Source organism: Cyprinus carpio, chromosome A2 (assembly GCF_018340385.1).
Source record: "Cyprinus carpio isolate SPL01 chromosome A2, ASM1834038v1, whole genome shotgun sequence".
In the NCBI taxonomy this organism is placed as follows: domain Eukaryota; kingdom Metazoa; phylum Chordata; class Actinopteri; order Cypriniformes; family Cyprinidae; genus Cyprinus; species Cyprinus carpio.
In genome coordinates, this window is record NC_056573.1 from 17410766 (window position 1) to 17434053 (window position 23288).

The window sequence follows — 23288 nt, forward strand, 5'->3', positions numbered from 1 at the left end:
TGCAGATATAGGGGCATTGATATTATAATAAGATCCCTTTGTCACAGAGAGGAGCGAAATCTGACATGTTCGTTTTCTCAGAGGCTTGCAGAAAAATGGCTTACCAAAACGAAGCTACTGTGTTAATATTTTTCACGTTTTCTGGGTTGGTAGATGCACCGGGGACCCGATTATAGTATTTAAACAGAAAATTAATTTTCATGAAATGTCACCTTTAATGTATTATGATGCATATTATCATGATAATGCATTATAAACTTACAAGGAACATTTTTACAGCATTTATTAATCTAGGCTAATGTTACATTTATAAATATTTATTTTTATAATGCATTTAAAATTTTAGCATATTTAAAAATAATTAAAATGTATAAATATACTACTGTTCATTGTTAATTCATGTTCATTCATATTGCAAACAACTTAAAATTGAACATGTATTAGTATCTAGAAATCACTTTTAAAGGAATAGTTTACCTAGTTTAAATATAATTTGCTGAATATGTACTCTCCCTCAGGCCATCCAAGATGTACATGAGTTTGTTTCTTTTTTGGAACAAATTTGAATATATTTAGCATTACATCACTTGCTTACCAATGACTTCTCTGCAGTAAATAAAAAATTCTAATTAATAAAAGCTGTAAAAAGTGTTGTTTGTTAGTTCACTCTCCCTTAGCATTTCTAATAGTTTAATAGTAAAAAATTGAAAAAAAGGCTTTACAGAAATTCTTGAACAGCCAAAGATATCAAATTTATGGCAAACTGGCCCCACCGCCTCACCTCAACCTTGCTGGGACGCATCAGTGTTCTACTGTATCAGCGCTGGAGCCATTGGCTAACACCACAGGGTCACTCAAGGCCACAATGCATGTTGGGTAACAAACTGCACCTGTCATGACACAAAGCAAGCTTTGCTTTAACCATCATTTGCATCTGTTAAATTTATTCATGTGAACACTGGTCATCCATAGTTGAACAGCTTGGCAGGTTGGCACTCAGAAGTATCCTACTGCATGCAACTGACTGTCGTCTTGAGGCCCAGGCAGGTACAGTACAGTATGTCTAGACTTCTTATTATGAAGGATAAACAGGATAAGGCCTAAATGTACAGCCAAATAATACAATGCAGAAAAAATTAGTAAGATGCATTTTAATACATGTTCAAACAATGAATGAGACCAATAATCATTGCTTTGTCAGCAAATCGACTGACTAGTCATTTCCATATTTGAAATGGGCAACTTTTATCTCATAACCAGCGATTTTTTCTTGTCAGTTTAAATTCTCACCCACGTCAAAGCCATCCTCACAACTGTATTCCACCAGGTTAAGGTCAAGAGGAGACTGGCACGATCCCTCTATCTTCTTACACATAGTAAAGTCCTCAGTCCATTTGCCATCTTTGGTGCATCGAATGCTGGACTGCAGGGACAAACGTAGATGAGTGTTTAATGACTGCAGAGTTTAGGAATACACAGAAATAGTTGGCTTACAAAGTGGTACGATACCCTTTCTGTTGGATCGGGACACTGTAGTGTGCAGATACTATTAAAGTCCAAATTGGTTGGTGCAGGGGTACATGCCCTCAAAACATCAGCGTGAGAGGAGGGCATGTGACAGGTGAACAGTTGCCCTCTTGCCATGTCCCACCCTCCAAACACTCCAACCTCAGAAACTTCCTGAGACCCCCCCCCAGAAAAATAAGTCATTAGCAGGAAGGAGGGGCAAATCATCAGGGGTGAATGCACATACCTACAGTATAATTGAGAAGGAAAAAAAATCAGACTTCTAAGATTCAATCTCACAATTCTGACTTTATCCTGTTTTATGCTTGTGATGCTGGCATGTTGCTAAGCTAAAAATGCCTTTTTTAAATAAATTTAACTGTCATTTTAATACTTTTAACACAAAATAAAAACATTAAACAATAATGGCTTTAGAAGGTTTTTTTCATACATTTGTTGTTAAGAATCAGTGAAATTCATAAAAAAGCTGTATCGATAGGGTTTCTCACTAGCTTTTTGAGACAGTTAATAGAACTGTTACATTAAACACGTGGTGAAATTTAATTGTAGGTTCTCAATCTTTTTCTGGTCTGAAATGTTGCACAACATAAATCCAGCAATTACTACATTTCTTGAATGACATTCTCCTCCAGCCACAGGGGATTTATTCTCCTCTAAGTCATGTGACCAAACCATCTGGTATGACTAAATAGCCAATAAATCCTGAGGAAATAAATTGTAGTTTAAATTATAGTTTATGTAGTTTATGTAGTTTAGGGTGTAGTGTTCATTGAGAAAGATCATACAGAAGCACAGGCTAAAACTACCTTGATAATAGCATAACAACTCTCTTTAGACCATCATAAACCATTTGCTGAACCTTTATAATGAAATGCCTTTCAGAACAAACATGCCAATGGTCTTAATAAACAGGATCATTTAAATGGCTTTATGAGACATGCTGGCTATCACTTTCTGTTATTAATGCCCAATTAAAGGCATTTAAAAGACACTGAGGTATTTTACCAGCCATTTTAATAAACTCATAAATATGAGGGCAGGTGCAAATGCTACTCCCCTCAGATGTGTTTAAAATATGCTAATATGCTATAGCTGATTGGATTGAATACCAAAACAACACGCCATCAATCATTCATCAAAGTACATTGCTGACTCCATTGCTGAAAGATATTTGGAAACACCTGGAGAAAGATTTTGATCTTTTGGAGAACCATGTGAGCAACCTAGATGCTGGAAACAGATATTTTTTCCTTCAAAATTTGTCAAACAGTAACCAATGCCTAGGAATCAGTTCAAAGTTCAAACCATACAGACTGCAACTCACTTCTTGGCTTTTTGTTGAGTGGGCCAGTGACGTAATATCCCGGGTTGCATTTATAGCGGCACACAGTGCCCACGTTCATGCCCGCCACCAAGACACTGAGTAACTAGAAGTGTGGCATTGAGTGTGGAAAGGTGGTCCGGACACTCCATCTTGCAGTAAGCCTCTGGGTAGGACCATAGTCCATCCTCAAGACAAACCAATGTGTCACTTTCACCTGAAAAACACATCCCAACAAGAAAACTGCATCAAAATGGAACAGAAATGCTTGCCTAAGGACTAGTCAGTAAGTTCACTGGTATAACACCCCTTAGTCCAAGAAACACAACAAAAGTCTTTAAATATATAATTTTTCAAGGTATTTAAGGTTATTTATTATCTCTTTTCTTTGTCGTACCTATGACATAAATTTCAATATAAGCAGTAAAGTTGTTTATATTTAATTATATATATACATATATATATATATATCTATATATATATATATATATTATATATATATATATATATAGTATAATTTATATATATTAGACGTAATAACAGAAGATTATGCAAAACTAATAATTTTCTTTTCAGTCACTTCCTATATTAACTTTTATTTCTTACCTTAATATCATATCAGAATAATAATCACATAATCATCATCATATCATATAGTTTTTTTTTACTTTATGTCTCCCCAAAATATTCAAGTTATTTTTGGTACAGATATTAAAACGTTAATCAAAGAAGAAGGTTGATTCAAGTCATTTTAATGCATAAAAAGAATTATAATTCATAATGAATTAATATGACGAAACATTAGTGTCACAATAGGACGTTTATTGAGTTGGGAATTATACTGTACCTTTACATAAATGTGTTCCAATGATATGAAAAGCCATATCTATGTAAAAAACTTTCTTTTTCTATAAACTAAGAAGAGTTTCTATTAACTTATAAAATGCCTTTTGTGCACACGGTTCAGTGGCCCCTAGGGCCCATGTACTTATAGGACCTCTCTTAGTACTATTAAAGCAACATATCTAATTAGATTTTGTTAAAGTTTTAAAGCAATTTTATAGGTAAATAAAATATAATGATTCTTTGCCAAGTTTTAAGGTGTCTGCCTACTTTTGTATCTGTGCTTAAATTTAGCTATAACAAAATTTTAGCTGTGCTTAAATTTAGCTACACCAAAAATGGATGCAAAAATGCATTTTTCCAACATGCCTGAGAAGTTCCAGATACTTTATAAAGTGCATAATCGCTGCATCACTTTTGTGTGTTTCAACTAATGTCAAGTCATGAATAGATTTAAAAACTCCCAAATGCCACCCCCCCCCCGCACTATAGCCCATCACTTTAACACATTATGGTACAAGAACCTTGCCATCAAGACCAATAAGCATAGCTACTCCGTGATGCAATGTGCTGGACTTTCCGTGAAGCCACTGACCACAGACAGGACTGCACCGCTCCTTGCCAAAGAAAAATAATTTGGACCGATCCATCAAAAGCCTGCATTTTAAATAAATACGAGAGTTGTGAGGGGTTGCGCCCTTAACCCCTGAGCCACCTTGCCTAAGTATGGCTCCTGCTATCCAGAGGTAAGAGTGCCAGTGCCAGCCTGCTCTCGCTGTCTGAATTGAGGGGCTCTCTGGGGGCTTTAGTAGTATGGGTATGATAGGCACTCCTATGTTTTTTGCCTACTTGTGCATGTTTACTATCTCCACTGTGGTGCTGTTCTCTGCAGCCAGGGACTACTTTCCATTTTACAAAGCCAGGAAGAGGGCAAGGACCACAGCCAGACTGATGCACAGTTTCTGAATGAGTGCAAGAACAACACTGACACACAATGAGGACTATATACTGTATGCATATAAAAGCACATACACAAATCTTAATATTTAGCTAGCATGGGTAAAAAAAAAAAAAAAACTTATGATTGTTTGAGTTCTGTAAACAATTGCTCTTTGGCTATCATTGTGGGTCGCTCATTATTTGTGTCATGTAGCTTTAAATCATTAGAAGAGAAAACCCTCAACAAAAACCCTTAACAGGAGGGTGACAGCAACACATCAATAAAGTAAAAAAGAGCTCTGAATATCACCATAGCCGCAAAAAAAAGAGAGATGAAAATAAATTACAGCATAAAATAAAAAAGCAAATATTAAGACAATAATTTTGAAGAATAATATATAAAAAACAACAGTAACCATGCATTTTCGTACATGTAATATGATGTGTTTTTTAAAATATGATATAATATGACATGTCATGACATAATATAATATAGCGATATTTCCGTTGCAGTGTTTATCTTTTTGTCAAGATTGTTTCTGAATGATGTCATTATCTAGGTAAAAGTAACACATAAGATAAGAAAATCATTTAAATCAATGACCATTTCATCATTTTCATGTTCATAATCCAATCAAATGTCATATTTAAACAACAAGTAATAATATAATATAACAATACCATTTCATTATGTCATGAGTGTAGATTTATTGCGAACTATTATGGTTTTTATTAATATTTTGAAGTTGGGTTTGTCTTTTTTTATTATTTTTTTTATATGCCTATAATGAATTTTAGTTATGTTAGTACCATAAAGGTAAACTAAATAGAAAGTCTAATAGCTTGGCAACTACCGAAATATCAATTAATGTTACGGGTGTGTTTTTTTTTTAGCATTTTTATTTTTAGTTCAGTTAAAAGTTTAGTTTGTTTCAAGTAACCAGTTATTTTATGTTTAGAGGTTATTATTAAATATAATCCAGTACAATCATTCAATTATTTTGTGATAACATATTTTGTTTATATGTTTTAAGTGCTGGTTTAACTAGCAGCTGTGAGTCAAATGACCCCTGGAATGCCAAAAAGCACAATTATTTTTTGGATTTTTTTCCAGTGTACATGGGCAAACATGCAAGAAGACTTTGTCATCCACAAATTACTGTATTATTTTAGAAAAGAAGCCAAAGTCTTCAAAGAACCAGATACATGCACTGAATGTAAAGATTCAAAAACCCTCAGGTCTCACACTGTAAGCCAGTTCCTGTCCTTACCTTGCAGGATTGCCGGGGCGTTACAGGAAAAGGTGCACCGCTTGCCAAATATGGTGCCCCAAGGACATGAAAAGGAGGCAAAGTAGACATGAGACTGAGGAGGTGGGCCACAGTCCACTGGCTGACAGCTCACTACACGGTCCCACACTCCATGCACACAAATCAGCTCTGCTTCCGTCTGAGGAGAGGACAAAACAGACAGAGGATGACAACAATTTATAAAGTCACAGTTTCATTAGGTTCATTAGAAAACATGACAGTATTTCACTTGACACAAATTAGACATTGTTTCGCTAAGTTATAAAATTGATGTGAATATATTTTCTTTGATAATTTGATGAGACATGTTTAATTCACAGACTTTGGTATTTTGGTAAATGTGAGCACAATTCGAGACAACGAACATGTGAACATAATTCTAAGTGTTTATGTTCTCCACAGTTACTGGAACATTTTGGTATTCTGCAAAATCTGAATAAACTAAGACATGTGGGTTCCCGCTCCTGTCTTCTAGAATTACTGGAGATGCTCTTGCCCTTACACTGCATTTTAGTAATTCTCCACAATAATTTAATCAACTATTTCACAATAACAAACAGGAATGTGATGATTTGGAAAATGTAGGTCACAAGACTTACAGAAGTAGGCCACTACCTTTCCTTTTATGTTTGCAAAATGTTTCCTTGCTCCAAACACGTTCGTGATGAATACAGTCTACACCTACTAGAATAGTCATATAAAAACACGTGTGCTGTTGTATATCTCAATTCACCCCAATATATCTGCTGTATGGACAGGCACATTTACTGATAAATTGGGCCCACTCCAGTTACGATGGAAATCTTTCTGAATAACGGTGTTTTTTCAATGACCTACTAAGCAGCGAAGTTATTCTTACAGGAAATCTGAATAAGGCGGCTTTGGCACATCTCTGGCACTTGGCTGTATAATAAAAAAGTTTATTTGGTGAGGTTGATTAAAAACAGTTTACAGAGAGTTTTGGTAGCTAACGTAAAATACTCATTTTTAATACTTCAACTGCTGTTTGTCAGAAAATAGATACTAGATATACAAGGAGATTGTGATTTTTCTTTCTTGCCTGGTGGATTTATTTAGACAGACAGAGACACAGAATCAGACGGAGGAGAAAAGGGAGAGAAGCATGGAGCGAGACGATGATGAGAGAGGAGGAGTGTGAGAGAACGCAGGATGTTATGCTTACTTGCTTTGCACTTGATGGAGAAGAAGCGCCATGGAGCCCGGCGCCATGGCAGAAACAGTAAGTGTATAGCCTACGATGACAAGAAACAGAGCAGTTAACTTCTCAGAGTCTGTTTAGAGTCTGTGACTGGAGTATACCGGCTGGAGCGTTGTTCGATGTTTAGAGGACTGCCATGATTTAGCATCGGCATTTAGCTTATGCACACCATAGCTGAGTGAGAAAAACACATGTTAATTATTATGTGGTTAGACATAGACCGACATCATATCCTACTGTTTTCAAAACATGTAGTGAAAATGTTTTTATGTCTTGTGTCGTCTGTGTAAGAAGTTTCGTAGATAACAGTGTACGTATGTATGCTTGTATAGTCGGTACTGATCCATTTTAATACTTTTTAATTTGCTTTTACTACATGACCCCCCCCTCATTCCCCCCCCCAACTAAAGTTTGGTGGATTGAAGAAAGTAAAGGACTTTTTTATATTTTGTTTGTAGTAGTTTCGAAAAGATAGAATATTATATATTTATCAGCTAAGAGTATTGTTTTAAATGGATAAACAATTGTGAGAGTCAGTGGAGAGTAACAGAAATTTATAATGTGACAAAAAGTTTATTTTTAAAATAATTTTCTGTCGTTTTGAATGTTTTGGCACACACCACATCGGCCTAACTTTACCATGACCAGGAATAATTACACATAAAAAACAAAACACATAATATTAGAAAGAAGCAGCTATTGTTTAAAAATTGTAATTATTTTTACAATAGTAGTGATAATATTTTCATAGATCATGGCAGGCCTTGGTGAGGATAAGTAAAAACCCCCCCAAAAAATACAAGAATCATTAATAATAACTTTTTACTTTTTACTAAAAAAAAAAAAAAAAAAAAAAAAAAAAAAAAAAAAAAAACAAAATGTCGTTACAGATCCCTAACTTTTCAGTCCCTGTTGTTTTGTATTAATGTGTTATACATGCAAAAGTGTTGTATGTTGTGTTGTTGTTTGTTTGTTGTAGTAGCTGGTGGAGACCACACCTCAGCGCAACGGTGGGTCTAGGGCAAAAGGCGCTGACACTGAAAGTGACACAAGTGTACGCAATGCAACCGCCACACACCCGCCACTTGAGGAGTGAGGAAGGAGAAAACAGAGAAGTTGAGGAAGGATGAAAGGAGAAAAGGGAGAAGGTGGGAGGAGAAAAGTCGGGTAAGTTGGGGCAGAGGAGGAAGAAGTTCAGATAAGAAACCGAAGTAGCGCCATGCCGGTAAGCAAGTTCTCGGTTTCGTATGCGAATTTAGCCACAGGACCACTCAGGTTATGAGGTCACTTCCCACACTAGGGTGTCTAAGTAATGGGTGTTGAGTCTGAGGTTATAACTAGAATCATTGCGAGCGTCCTTATGTGCTTCATAGAACTGTGAGAGCGTCATAGTCGCCTTAGACACCAACCAATGAGTTACCTGTAAAAATCCAAGTTACTATCTTTCAATTAAAATTAAACTAGATTAGTGTAGTTCTAACCCAAGCTAGTGTTTCTTTTCATCTAGAGTGGGTGTCAACATGATTCCAATGTGTCACGTTTTCACTGCCAATTTCCATGCCAAGACCATCTAGCCCAGATACTAACAACAGAGTGTGTCACAATGCCTCTGGCTCTCGCCTCCTCATACTGCTATCCTGCAATAAAAAAACAACGTATCCAGTAGTATAGCAATTATACTCTATGGCTCCTTGTGCCTAGCAGTATATTGATGAACAGCAGTGTGATGAATAGCGTTTATGTTTGTTTTTCATCGATTGTATATCATACTATGTCAAGTCAACTACATACTGTTTTTTTAAAAGTTTATGGGTTGTGTGGTTTGTGTATAAAAAGGGGTTGTTTTTTTGTTTAAAATTTGTTTGTAGAAAGGCTCTTTTAGTTTCATGCTCATCAAATCCCTCTTTATTTGGTCAAAAATACAGCCCAAAAACAGTCATTTCTTAGTTAAACTTATAACTTTCAGAAATCGAAATAATATGCTCGACAGTGATCTAAATTATTTTATTATTTTATAAATCATGTTGAATGTGCATGCTGAAAACATTCGCGGTGCTGCCCTATATACATTTTGCAGCGGGATTCATTTGATTAATAGAAAGTTCATGAAAAGAACAGGCTATTTGAAATCTTTTTTGTAAAACATTTTACAAAAGTCTTTCCTGTCACGATTTTGATGATTATTTAATAAATCTTTTCCTGCAATAAAAGTATGAATTCTCTCTCTGACTCCTCTTTTATTATATGTTATTATAGTCTAATAAAGAATAATTCTTAATATTTAACTCAAGATTATTTATACTTTTTTCTTATTTTTTAAACAAACACTGTTCAAAATGATCATTTAGCTCCCCCCATCTAAAATCTGCCATCCTCTGTCAAGGTAAGGCTCGTCAGCAGAGCGGGGCAAGCTATGTTATCATAAAAATTGCCCAATATAGACTGAACCACACTGGGTCAAATTCTGCAAGTCTACCACTCACAGCGTCATCATGAGCCAAGTGTGCGTATATTTTAGCAGACAGGCTGATCACTCGGATAGTGATGACGTTCATGCTGGGCGGTACGTGGGGACTCAATACGGATGGGCTGCATCAATGAGGGTATACTGATTCTTCATTTACGGTTCGTGCTGGCGCGACCCTTGCAACATTAGATTTCGAGGATTATCTCCCGCGCAGACATAAAGGAAAATGCGGTCTTCTTGTTTTTTTTTATTCTACGCTCCCCCATGACGCATAAATTCATTCACAACCAAGCTCGATTGTACCCTAGTATTAGCTCGTTTTCTATTCCATTTGAGTCAGAGTTACTATTAATAGCGAGACTGTCGTAGTTATCATTAACTGCCGCCTAACCATGCGATTTAAAGTTGTTAATGCTTTTTTAGAGTACTCATGCAGCTCGTGCAGTGCCGGAGGTTAGTGGAGACACAGGCCTTAGCACGGTATCCCCATGCCCGTGACCTTAGAGGAGCAGGGAACCTCTGGTCCTTGATGTGAGCCAGAAGTGAGGCATGTGGAGGACGCCCACATTGTTGAAGACCCCTCCAGTGACAGCCCTGGGGGACCAGTGACAAAAACACAAAAGCCAGCAGTCCTGGATGCTTGGAATGGAACGTACTTCGAAACTCCCTCACAACACTCCGTCCCCCCTTCCAAAACATAGCACAGGCTTGACCCCGACCTGAGACCCGCCCCTGAGACAGAAAAAGCAAGTGAAACGAGTGCACCCCGCCAACGCCCACCCTGTGCGCGTTTGCGTGCGACCCCCTTTATCCTAAGTCCCCAACAAGTAATGACTTCACTGCCCCCAAGATGTAATTGTGTTTATAGTCACGCAAGTATGCGAGGACTCAAGGCCTCACTATGTGTGAACTCTGAAAATAAAAAGACATGTGATTCTACTGAAGAGGATTAAATTCACCCTGATACCACAAATATGTGGATGATGTCCTGCACGCGCATGAATAATGAAGAGCTCCTTATGCCAGGGAAAGCGAAAGTGCCACGTGGGGCCCTAACTCTAAAAGACTGAGACCCATTAGCATGTTTATTAAAGCGGAATTCGTAGAGAGGGACACGTGAATGACATGACTCATCAGTATGAGCTCTCTGTTGTATGAGTTATAGCCCAAGGTCTGAGGGAGTGCCAATGCTGCAAGGTAAGTACGGACTGGTGTGACTCATTGGTGGGAAACGCTTATCAAAGGCAAGGCGCTCAAAAAGGTGTTCTAACAAACCCCCAAATGTTAAAAACCACAAAGCATTTGATTGGCCGTCTCTGCTGCAGCAAAATGACAGCCTAGACCTAAGCCCAACCCTGATGCCACGTAACTGCCCACAAAGGATTTACTCCTAAGCTTTGTTGATTATGGCTCCCAAATACGAATGTTGGAGATAATAGATGAGTCAGTTCAATGTTTGGCCTTATGAGAGTAAATTATCCCCACAAAAAAAGCCATTCCTGAAAGCTAAATCTCACAAAAAGAAATGCGGTTACAAGCTACTATGAAAACACTGGGAAGTTTGAGGCATGTGAGTTAATCGCTGGTGTGTCTATGGTCATGTTTGAATTAGACGCTTCTCATGCATCACACTCACAGAAAATATAGTGCCTTTTCTAGTGCACGCTGGAAAACTAACGCGCCCCTGACTAGTTAATGGTTGTGAATCTATTTGCCTTTTTTTTATCACTAACATTTCTGAGTCTTTCTGTACTGCATTTACTAACTCAAGTACATTCTGTGGTAACACAGCATCTGTTATGATTGTTAAGAAGATCAATCGCAGTTTACAGCATCAAAGTACACTCGTACATGCAAAAACTTTTGAACATGTACAATAGTTGTGATAATGACAGTAAATATTGATTTAAGTTGATATTGATTTTATACGAAATAACCACCAGATTTGTTCAGTAAATGACTTGGCATTTAAAAAAAAACTAAAAAGAAAAACAACAAACCAGAATTAGATTCACAGTTTGGAACTGTGTTACCTTCGAAATCCACCTGTTTCGGGATAGACTGAGCATTGTAGCGAGACCGTAATATTAGGAAGGTATCGCATCTTTGACAATACCAGCGAAGCTCCTTTTAAGAAATAAAATAACTACACTGAAGTGAGAAGTGCTGGTGCTTCCCGCATCAATCAGCGGTGGCCCAACCGACTTCACAAGAAGATTTTGAGCCCTGCAGTTTTACTGGAACTTCTCAGTGCCTTGAGGGTCAGTAAGTGGGAATCCACTTTTACTAAATCACCACTTATTTCCCATTGTGTTCCGAACAAAGAAATTAGGGTTGAGTGTTGTTTGTTGTAGAGATGTATTTATGTTTTAGTACACACCAAGAAATCAGATTAAAAAAAAATTAATGATGCGTATGAAACATTAACGATTACCCTATAATAGCTAGGTCATACCCCCCACCCGTCATGACTACAAATGCTCTCAGTCATCTGGTATGATGAGGACCCTGTCCCCGCCTGATTTATAGTCTGTCTTGTGTTTGCTCCGCTCTGTTTATACCGTTACTGAGTTATCTGCCAGGCCTGTCACCGCTCACTGTTGGTAAAGTAATCTTTTATTAGCAAAGTTTCAGTGACATAGTAGAACCTCCTTCTCCTGACTACTTCTAGTTCGCATACTCTGTGTACCTTCTGCATCCCACGTATCCGAACAAAAATGCCTCTCCCAGCTTACAACACAAGGCCACCAGTGCCATTGCATTGCTCAGCGTGGCAAAAGCTAACAGATGGTAGTCAGCTACGCCTCTGGTAGGACTCCGAAACGTGGCAGGCAATGTGTTTGGCCAGGCTACAGAAAATAGAAATAGGATGTCAATTTTGGTATGCAGTTAAAATCATTTCAGAAGGTCCTGGAGCACCTCTTGCCTGACTAGCTCTTACAATGATCAGATGGGGTGTTGGTTGACCAAGCCATACGGCATATCGTGGTACTCATTGTGCCCAGATGGAGTAACGAAGGCAGTCTTCCACTCATCCCCCTCATATAACCAGATCAGGTTGTAAGCACTTCAAAGGTCCAACTTGGTGAAGATGAAAGCTCAAAAGTTGCTTCAAAGCAGCTGCGACTAGGGGAAGTGGATAATGGAATTTAATGGTTTAATCTTGTTGAATGCCCAATAGCAAATGCAAGGCTGCAAGCCTCTGTCATTTTTTTGCCACAAAGAAGAAACTATATGCAGCAGGAAAAGTTGCTTTGCTTGAGTCTCTTCTATGTACTCCTCCATGGCCTTGAAGAAACTATATGTATGGGTTTTGATAGACATGCCCATGAGGTTACTGGTCTAACACTGTCAGTTACCAGATGTCCATGAGGTACTGTCTCATTTAGTTAGTGGGTTGATTGGATTGGAGGATTGTTTTTTAAGTTGGTTGGTTGCTTGGATGGTTTTTTTGGATGTAAGTGATGTGTTTTTTGGTTATGTTCATGGTTTTTTTATTCACTGGGCCTAATAGTCGAAGGGTGTGGCCGAAGCGAGTCCCGTTTAAAACTTGAACATTTCCTGTGGTCCAGGGATCAATGCTCAGGTGGGATGTATTATGAGAGGAAAGAACAGTGCCTAGGGTGATCCGCAAATGGGGGTGGACAGCACATATCCTAAACCATTGGGTGAATGACCTTCCTACATGGCAGGCAGCCAACCGCATTTTGTCACCTATGGTTTTATTCCATTCTTTCACCGCTGGAGTTTTTGGTTACTGCATGGTCCGCTGGACCGTTGACTTGCTTAGTATGGGGACACTTCATTTACAGAGCGATATTGTTGACTTGAGTGCAAGTGAGTGCACATATACTTTTAAATAAATTTGATGACCATGACATAGAAACTAAATTTCAAATGAGTGAAACCGCCTTTAACTGTCATTTTGCGATTCTTGTCACACTTATGTTCCTAATTAATGTTGTTCAGTTGAGAGTGTTGAGATTGTGAAGCGTTTTTGATTGAGCGCTAGGATGCCAAAAGGATTACAGTTATTTAGAAATAGGTTGTCTGGAAAGTCTCATTAGCCCTTATGCTTCAAACAACCACCTTAACATATATAAAAACAGAGATTCGGCGGAGAGAGACTCAAACACACTATGCCCCTACAAACTATGTAACATTCTTAAAACTGACCTAAGGAACAAGGACATGCCAAAACCTTCTGAGGGACCCTTAAGTTATAAGACTCCCCTGTAGTGGGCAATCACCACAAAACATGTTCTCCATGAATGTAAAACCAAGCCTGGTGGAGAATTGCACTGAACACAAACGTCTGACTCCAACTGGATCCGGTACAGGTACGACCGTCCCTCTGCACATCACTAAGCACACACACACATTCCGATCCAAACCTGCACCGTTAAGCAAACAGCAATGTGGTGAGACCACTAAGACTTTAGAATGAATTGAACGAATGAATGAATGAATGAATGAATGACTAACAGATCCTGACCGAAGACAGAAGGAATGAATGATGAGAGAATGAATGAATGAATGAATGAAGGGACTGAAGGAATGGAGAATGGATGACAGGATGAGGATGAATGATGGTTAGTTGGTGGTGATTTTGTTAAACACCAAAAACAAAGTAGAAACTGCAATATTGTAGTGTAGTAAATTGAAATTATTATTTAGTGATAAAGTTACATTTTTCCAACTGTAATCATGCATACTATATATAATTATATACTGGACAGTGTTGAGCAATATTAGAGATAGAGGTGCCCAACCAGAAGCAAGCTAAAAAACGCCTTAAATTAGTTTCTTACATACATGCAGCTTTTTTTCTTCCAGACTGGATTAGGAGTGAATTACTTGTGGATTATTGTGATGTTTTTTTCAGCTGTTTGAACTTTGACGGCACTCCATTCACTGCAGTGGATCCATTGGTGAGCACAAGGGATTTAATGCTAAATTTAACGTCTGATGAAGAAACAAACTCATCTACATCTTGTGTAACCCTCGATGGTCTGAGGATGTGTACATTTTCTCTGCAAATTTTCATTTTGGGGGTGAACTATTCCTTAAAAAGCTAAATCATAAACCATACTAAAGAATCACAGAGATGTTGATTTTCAGCACAACAGCCTCGTAATTGCACAATATTAATCTAAAATATGCTGCAGAAATACTTGATCTAAGCTTATATTTATTCCTCAGTATGATCTAAAATCTATTCTTGTTGGGAAATGGAAATGACATTTTAATGTCAAGGGGTATCACTGCATGTCAAACTGTGATGTTCCTCGGTGTATCGATCTGATCTGATTGTATGACTCTATAAAAAGAGTCTCACCATGACTGGCGAGGGCTTGTTTGATATCAGTCATTTTCCAGACGGTGGTAAGAGAGGATGCTCTAGTTTACTGAGCATCATCTACTTGCTCCAGCGGGTCTTATTACTCAACAAATTGCCCTTTATTAATTAAGTGGATTACCCAGGACAGAGAAGGGGTAGAAAGACTATTTAAAACTAGACATTGTTCTGAGGTAGCATAGGACGCTCCAATGAAGGATTCTGTGCAAGTAATAAGATAAAGTCATATTTATTTCTTCATAGTATAGCCAGTTATAGAGAAAGGCAGGACCTACAGCACAAGACCTCCTGGTAAGGTATAACATATATTTTATTTGGCAATTGTAAACTAGAATAGCCATTATTCACATGAAAGGAGGTTTTGACTCTCTATCGCCTGTATCCAACTATTAAAAGCATTCAGTGAAAACATCATCCAAAAAGTAATATTTTGACCATTTATTTATTTATGATAAACATAGTATTAAACTAAAATAAATAAATAAATAAATAATTTAAATTACATTTTAAAGTAGTAATATTTCACTACGATACTGTTTTTACTCTATTTTTGATCAAATAAATAAAGTCTTAGTGGGCATAACAGGCTTTTCAAAATCCGACTACAAACCTTTGAATAGTATTCAAAACAAAAAAAAAAATTGATCTTTATTATTATATTTATTTATTTATTTATTTACTATAGCCAAAATCACACACATATCCAACAAAAAATTGATTTAATATTAATGTGCCATAAATGTTGGCAAAATCCGCAAACCTCATATAAAATGCATAGGAAATAAAACAGTTCATATAATGTTTAGTATGGGTCCTGCCAAGGTTAACGATCAACATTTTCTGAAGGTTAAGCACCTCCCTTCACTGGCCTCTTGTTACCTTACTCATTTCATGTCAAGTGCGCTTTGTTTTTGCTGTAGACCTACACGGTGGCATCTGTAGCCTACTTTCCCACAAACTCCATCTTCACCCAACTCCCCTTTTTTCCCCTACTTGTTGTCAATCTTTTGTCTCCCCATGCCAAATGAAAGGTCTCTCTACTTACTGCACACTAACTACACTGGGCACACAACTCCCCCTTCAGCTGGACAGATTGGAAAGCCACTCAGATGAGCTACAAACAGCCATGGGTGTTTACTGTTTCACGGGTAAAGCGGTCACATTTGGTTTATATTCCAGGGTTTCATTGTACCACTCTCTCTCTCTCTCTCTCATATGCAATCTGTCTTTCTTTCCTTTCCCTATCCACATTCCCAGTAGAGTTTCCATCTTTCTGAGCTTACAGGACTTGTGGAAGGGAATTTTCTGGATGTGTTATGCTCTCTCTTATCCACACTATTAATCTCTGGACATTTTGACCTATTGCAAGACAACAATCCAGTGCCCGTTGATGAATTTGTATTGGAGCAAGCAGAATAAAATGTGAAAATAAATTTAAAATAAATTGGCTACCTGTTGATGCTTTTAAAATTAATGAATAATGAAATGACGATGTCAAATCCATGATATTGTTATTCTTCTTGTTGTGTTGGCTGTGAAAATAATTTTTTTAGACATTGCTTCGAGAAAAACCATTGCACAATACTTGAATAGTGATAGATACAACTGAAGATACAACTCAATGACAGTTTTAGAAACACAACATGTTCAGCATTTATGCTTAAGCCACACTTAAAATAATACTCCCAGAAATGCTGTAAATCGTGATATTGTTAATTATACACAGACGCATATTCTTACCTGTCAGTGTATGTGGGTTGTTTGATGATGACGGGACTCTGGTCCTCTCTGATTGGTGGTTCTCTGAGCACTCTGTAGAGAAGGGGGCGGCAGCTGGAGCAGAGAGGATTTTGGGGCCGCGAGTGCAGCACAACAGCAGCGATCTCGAGCTTCTTATCCAAAGGTGGAGATTTCACAGCCTGACATTCTATAGTGTGTAAATGGAGGGGGTCAAAGGAATGTCACAGGAAGCATGCTGAGGGACCTGTTTGTGGACCATCTCGCCATTGTCCTTATGAACATGATATTGCAATTGCCTTTTGATCTGTGGAAAAAAAAAAAAAAAAAAAAGAAAGAATTCATTCATATAAATCCTTTCATACACTATCGTTAAAATATCGTTTCTGGGGTGGTACAATTTTGTTTTGTTTTATGTGTTGAAGTCTTTTATGCCTCACTAAAGTCTGCACTTTATTTGATCAAAAAAATACAACAAAATGTGAAATATTATTACATTTTTATTTAAAATATATTTTAAACTATAATGGATTACAGTTAGGCAGCGCAGAATTGGGAAGAAGCCCTAACTTCAGTCTTCCATTGTCACATTGGTCCTTCAGAAATAATTTTTTATCTTGACTGCTCAATCATTAATGATGGTGCTCTCAAGGAAATATTCAATATATAATACATGTTGAAAACAGTTTGTGCCTTGATATTTTTGTTGAAAACTGTGATTGGAAATTTCAAAAGGGACCGCAGCATTTACCTGAAACCTAAATTTAACAATGGTAAAAGTCTCTCACTTTTGATCAATTTCATAGCTTTTGCTAATAAAAGTGTTATGAATTTATTTCTAAAACGAAAAAAAAGAGAAAATCTTACTGATGCCCAAATTTCTAAACAGTAGTGTATATTAGTCAGGGGTTTGAATCTATCCCAATGGCTGAGGTGGTAAGTGATACATTACGGTCAAAACGTCAGGGGGACAAACCCGGATGAAGGAAAAGGCACTTCAACAGGCAGCCTCCAATCTGGGGGCACGGCGTAGTCATGGTGTGATCATAGAGGTTAAACTATCAGGGAAATCCAGGCTTGCATGCTGGGCTCACATGGCTTAGGTACACATCAGGGATCCCTGCAAAAACACACGCAACACCACATCCAAAGCCAAAATGAAAATACTGTAACTCGCCATCAAAAGCTAAGAATCGTTTTGGCAAATGGGACATACACACCTGGAAGAATGACATAATTCATTACGATTTTAAAAAGGCATTTTAGCCTTAAAAACGGGCATTTCCATAGCAATGGCTTCAAAAACATGACAAAATAGTGGACTGCTTTGTACACCGGGCGAATTTATATGTGCACTCTGTCCTGAAACCTCAATATATGATGAATGTATGACTTTTATATATGAGATTTGGAAATTGATATGCAATGCAGGCAAATACACATGCTACCACAAAATTGAGACTCCCACTCACAAACGATTCCTATAGAGACGGATGTTAGACAAGTTGCTAAGCTAACAGAAGAGATAGTCCAATAAGCATTAAAACAGATAGAATACAACAAAAAGTCAAATTGAGTAACTGAGTTAAAAATCATAAAATTTTTATTGACATTTTACAGTAGTGAATTAATTTAAATTGTGTTCATCGGAATGCATTCTGGGATTGGCGTGCTTTGTCTATGAATTTATATGATTCTGCCTTATTAGGATTAAAACAAGGAAGGCAGCATAAACCTAGGTTGCAAACCCTTTTTAGAACAGCATTTGCATTAGGTACGCATCTTAAAATGCTGCATCTGCAGGCAGCTCACTAGATTTTTGAAACTAAGCAATTCTGTGCTTTTATCAGGAACAACCATTTAATCTCTTGAATCTTCAATCTTCTTAGTCACAATTTTGAAAAAAAAGAAGGATGGGAGGCTAAGAGGGGAGAAAACTGAGTGAAAGGGAAAGGGATGGGGGAAAAAGAGAAAGAGAGAGCTGTCTGGAAAAAAACCACATGTCTTGGCAATGGATGTGAAGCACATTTCGCCCAGACCTCAATCGATCTGTCGTAGACCCAGTGGTGCAACTTGGCAAAAGGAGACAGATTGACGCCTTATGTTGGACAGACAGGGCGCACAAAATATTTATTAAAATAAGATTAATGAACGCCTTCGGTGGCCTGAAGAAAAGAACAGGAGTAAGACAGGGGAAGATAATACCAGGAGATCCCTGGGGCGGCACTCTCACAAACACATCGGGGGGACTTCACTAATAATTATCTATGCCCACTAATGGCGACATTTATTTGTGCATATGATCAATGCCTGAGCAGCAGATTAATACAATCTCCCACTTTGACTGTACAGCTTTGCTCCACCACTGCGATCCAAACACTTCAAAAAGTTCAAAAGAGCACATTTTATTTGAAATAGAAATCTTTCTTAACATTATAGATGTATCACTGTTAATTTATGATCAATTTAATGCACCCTTGCGAATAAAAGTATAAAAAAGTACTTATCCAAACTTGTAAAAGTTAAGAGTAAATCGGCTCTTTATAAATAAGTATATTTATAAATAAAATGTAATGAATAATGAAAAAATATAGTAGTAAATGGGCAAAACATTAAAGAAAAAAAAAGTCTAAAGTGTGCTTGGTCTAGGACATTGTCCCTGTCAGAATATCATGTTATTTATACTGATTTGCCTTGTTTACTGGATTGTTTGTACTAAAGCAATCTCACCCTGCTTGCAGCCAAAAACAGTCTACAGTTTTCCCCTTAATAAACCTGTAAATAATAAATTAACAATAATAAATATAATTTACATAGAAAGGAGATAAATATTAGACCTGGTTAAACTGAACTGAAGGGGGTCTAATTAATAGGTAAGACACTTTTGTGCCCAAACATGCTGAAGCGACACAAACTGTTTAGTGAACTATTTGTGTATTAATGTAAAGAGCACAAGTCTTAATTTCAGGCCATGTGAACTCTCTGCCTCCAAAAAGTTTTACAATGATAGATTAAACTGTATTCCAGGTCGAGAGTGACCAGATAGACAGACAGCAACCTTGAGTCACAGAGCACTCCTTTGCACCCAGTGTGACCTCACAGTGTGGATGTGTACAGGGTAAACAGCAGCAGGACTAAGGCCAACCATAATTCTCAATTGGTCAGATAAACAGAGCAAGGGCCCCACCAAGGTTAGAATTGATGACTGTATCAGATGTGGGTGTAATGCTCCCGCAGGGAGAAGCCATGCGGCAAGATCTGGTGAACATGTTTATCCTTCCTTCTTTCTCGCTGCCTTAACCAGGTCTCTGCTCAAAGCCCTGGCTCGAGCCCTATTTCTCAGAAAGTTTCCTTATAGTACATACAGAGGCTATGGTACAAGTAAGCAGAGATGAGTGCTGCAAGATGTGAGAGATCTGAGATCCAAGTACTGTATGATTTGTTGGTATTGAATTGGCCTGCGTTAATACAGTTATCAAATGATTCACCGTAGTATTACCGTAAGCGTTATTTCATTCTACACAAACAGTGTTGTCATATTGCTCTTAAAGTCTTTCTGACATGATTAACTGACCGACAAAATAATTCACATTAGGTAGTCATCATGCACTTTATCATGTTTTTAAAAATAAAACAAAAACAATATGTTACCGTAATTTATCTGAACCGATGGTATTAAATCTCATTTCATCATTAATAATCGCAAAGATATTATTTTCTTAGATAAATATATCATTTTTTTTTTTTTTTTTACATTTAAGACTTTATTTGTCATCCATCTGTTTCTCAAAACAAGACTCCGGGCCAAAAATCACTCTCCACTACCACCTAGCTGGATAATTTTATGCTTGACCTCTCTCATAATACTGTGCTTTATGAAAAACGACTGCATACCAGGGGAGGATTTCCACATTTTGGGTGGACTTTTTAAAGCACAATCTTATCCGTGACACATATCAGTTGAGCGGGCAGACCAGATGCTAAGAGATTTCTGATTAGAAATAATCAGTAACATCTGTTAGGTGAGGAATAAAGTTGAAAAGCTGCACAGGATACACATCGCTTTTTATGACGGGCCGCTTCTGGACGCCACCCAATATTACCAAAACTTGAAGCTGTGCCAAGGGCCTTTTTTATTCATTGATGGCAAAAAGAGTGTTCTTTATCCAGGCAATTATGCTTTAATGATTTATTCCCTACATTCTTCCAGACTTGCACGCACCTGGCCCGCATGAGACTGAACAATCCACCTGAATGTGAATGCAAAGTTCGGAGAAAGAAGCCAGGGCTAAATTCTCTCTATCCTCATTAATCAAAGAGCAGGTATTTTATTATTATTTAATTTTTTTTACATTGACGATCATTCGTGAAATATTCAGTGGTGTGCTGAGGATCAAGCACACGTACAACAAAAAGTATGTCAGAGACGGCATTCAGTCATGCATCTTATGATTCATGACATATGATTGTGTGGAAGAACATTGTTAGATCATGATATAAAAACTATAATACAGCAGTCAGTTCTGGTCCTCTAATTTGATTGACCAAACGGGATTTCAACAGCGCTGATATACAGCCCAACAGCAATGAGCCTTTTGTTATGGTTTGTATCATTCCACCTGTCTGTGTTTGCAAGGATGAAGTAAAGTTGTGTGATAATGCTTTAAAATAACATGAGTACTAACCCACTGCTTCCTCTGGTGTCCAGTATCCAGTGGAATCACAGGCGTGAGGAGAAGTGGCCTCATGGGCGTACTGATGGAAAATTCCATTTTCGTCACAGAGATGACAGTTCATGTCACCTTCCCTAAGAGAGTGATAGATCAAAAAGCGTTTGTGTTTAACAACATTTAACACCCAGTTAAACTGCACTGCACATGGTTTGTGAATAAAATGCAGGTTTTTGCACTGCAAAACTGCATGTTAGAGTGGAACATTTCTAACATAACTACATTTACTTCAGTTAGCATAATCATGAAAATGAGCTCCAGTATATATTCACACAGCATGGTTCATATCTGATTTACAAAATAAAGTAATGTGGCGAAGTATTAGTACTAACTCTAACCATAACCCAAAATCAAGTTGCCTGGGGAAATTAAGTGAATACAAGAAATAGTGCAACATGGATGCATAAATACTTGTACAGACAAACATTTATTTCCACTTTGTCTGTTATATGTATGCTCCTCACTTTACCTGTGGGCAAGTGGCCCACTGATTGGGCTCAACCAATGAATGGTGACGGAATCTGCATCTTGACCAATCACCACTGGTGCAAGAGGAACAGGGGTGGGCTTTCTACCATGGACCCATTTGTTGTAGACTAAATCAATATAGCAGTGCATCCGAGCTACTTGATTGGGTGTAAAATGGTTTGTACAGTCATCATCTGTAATAAAAAAAAGGTTAAAATCTTTCACAAATAAATATTAAATATTAACACTGAGTTAATGTTTATGTATAACTCACTGACTTTTTATCTTTTATAGAAACTGCTACTTTTATTCAGCAAGGATGCACTAAATTGATTGAATTGTTAATTTTTTTTTCTTGTTTGTTTATCAAATAATCCTGAAAAAGACACTGTATCAGAGTTTCCATAATTCATTATGCAGCACAACCAATTTCCAACTGTGATAGTGATAAGAAATGTCTCTTGAGCACCAAATCAGCATATTAGAATGATTTCTGAAGGATCATGTGACTCTAAAGACTGGAGTAATGGCTGGAGTAATGGCAGCTTTAGTATTACAGGAATAAATTACATTATAAAACATATTACAATAGAAAACAGATATTTTAAATTAAAATACATAATTTAATCTTTTTGATCAAAAATGCAGCCTTGTTGAACAAAAGAATCTTCTTTCAAAAAAAACTAAATAAAATAAAAAATTTGTACTGATGCCAAACTTTTGAATGGTAGTGCATTACACTACATGCATGTACACTGTAAAAAATAAGTGTAATTTTAACTGTACAATTTTGTAAAAACGCTACAGAAAAAAACTGTTAATAGGTTAACGGTAAGTTCCCGTACTATATACAGGAAAAACTGTAAAAGATCTAACCACACATTTCATGTAATTTTACAGTAAAATGCTGTTAATTTTACAGTTTTTAGAATTAAAAAAGAACAAATCAATGTATAATTTACAGTCAAAAACTGTAAACTGATATTCCCAAAATTCCCTGCGTGACGCTCCACATTTTAAAGTATTTTGTTTAAATAATCATGTTTTTTAATAGTTTTTTTTTTTATCAGTTATGTACATTTGGGCTTTATGTTACAACTTCTGTTGTTTAATGAAAATTTATTGCATTATTTAATTATCGTGTGTGTCACCATGATGGTGTTTTGTGTTTGCATGAATGACTCTGTGACACCTTCTATATATTAATATAAACTTCTGCTTGTGGCGAAGCTACTTGTGATGAGCTTTGATTCTTCATGTGGCTTTCTCTTTTATCATCTGCATTATTATGGTGGTTGTCAGTATGTTAAAGGTACAAAACAGTTGTTGAATTTACTGGTTTACATTCAGATTTTCTTGTTTGTAAAT

General features: G+C 37.1%; 1 pseudogene; it reads right to left on the reverse strand.

Annotated features, from left to right (window-relative positions):
• The window catches only part of LOC122147029, a 51316-nt pseudogene that overhangs the window by 13324 nt on the left and 14704 nt on the right, over window positions 1-23288 (reverse strand).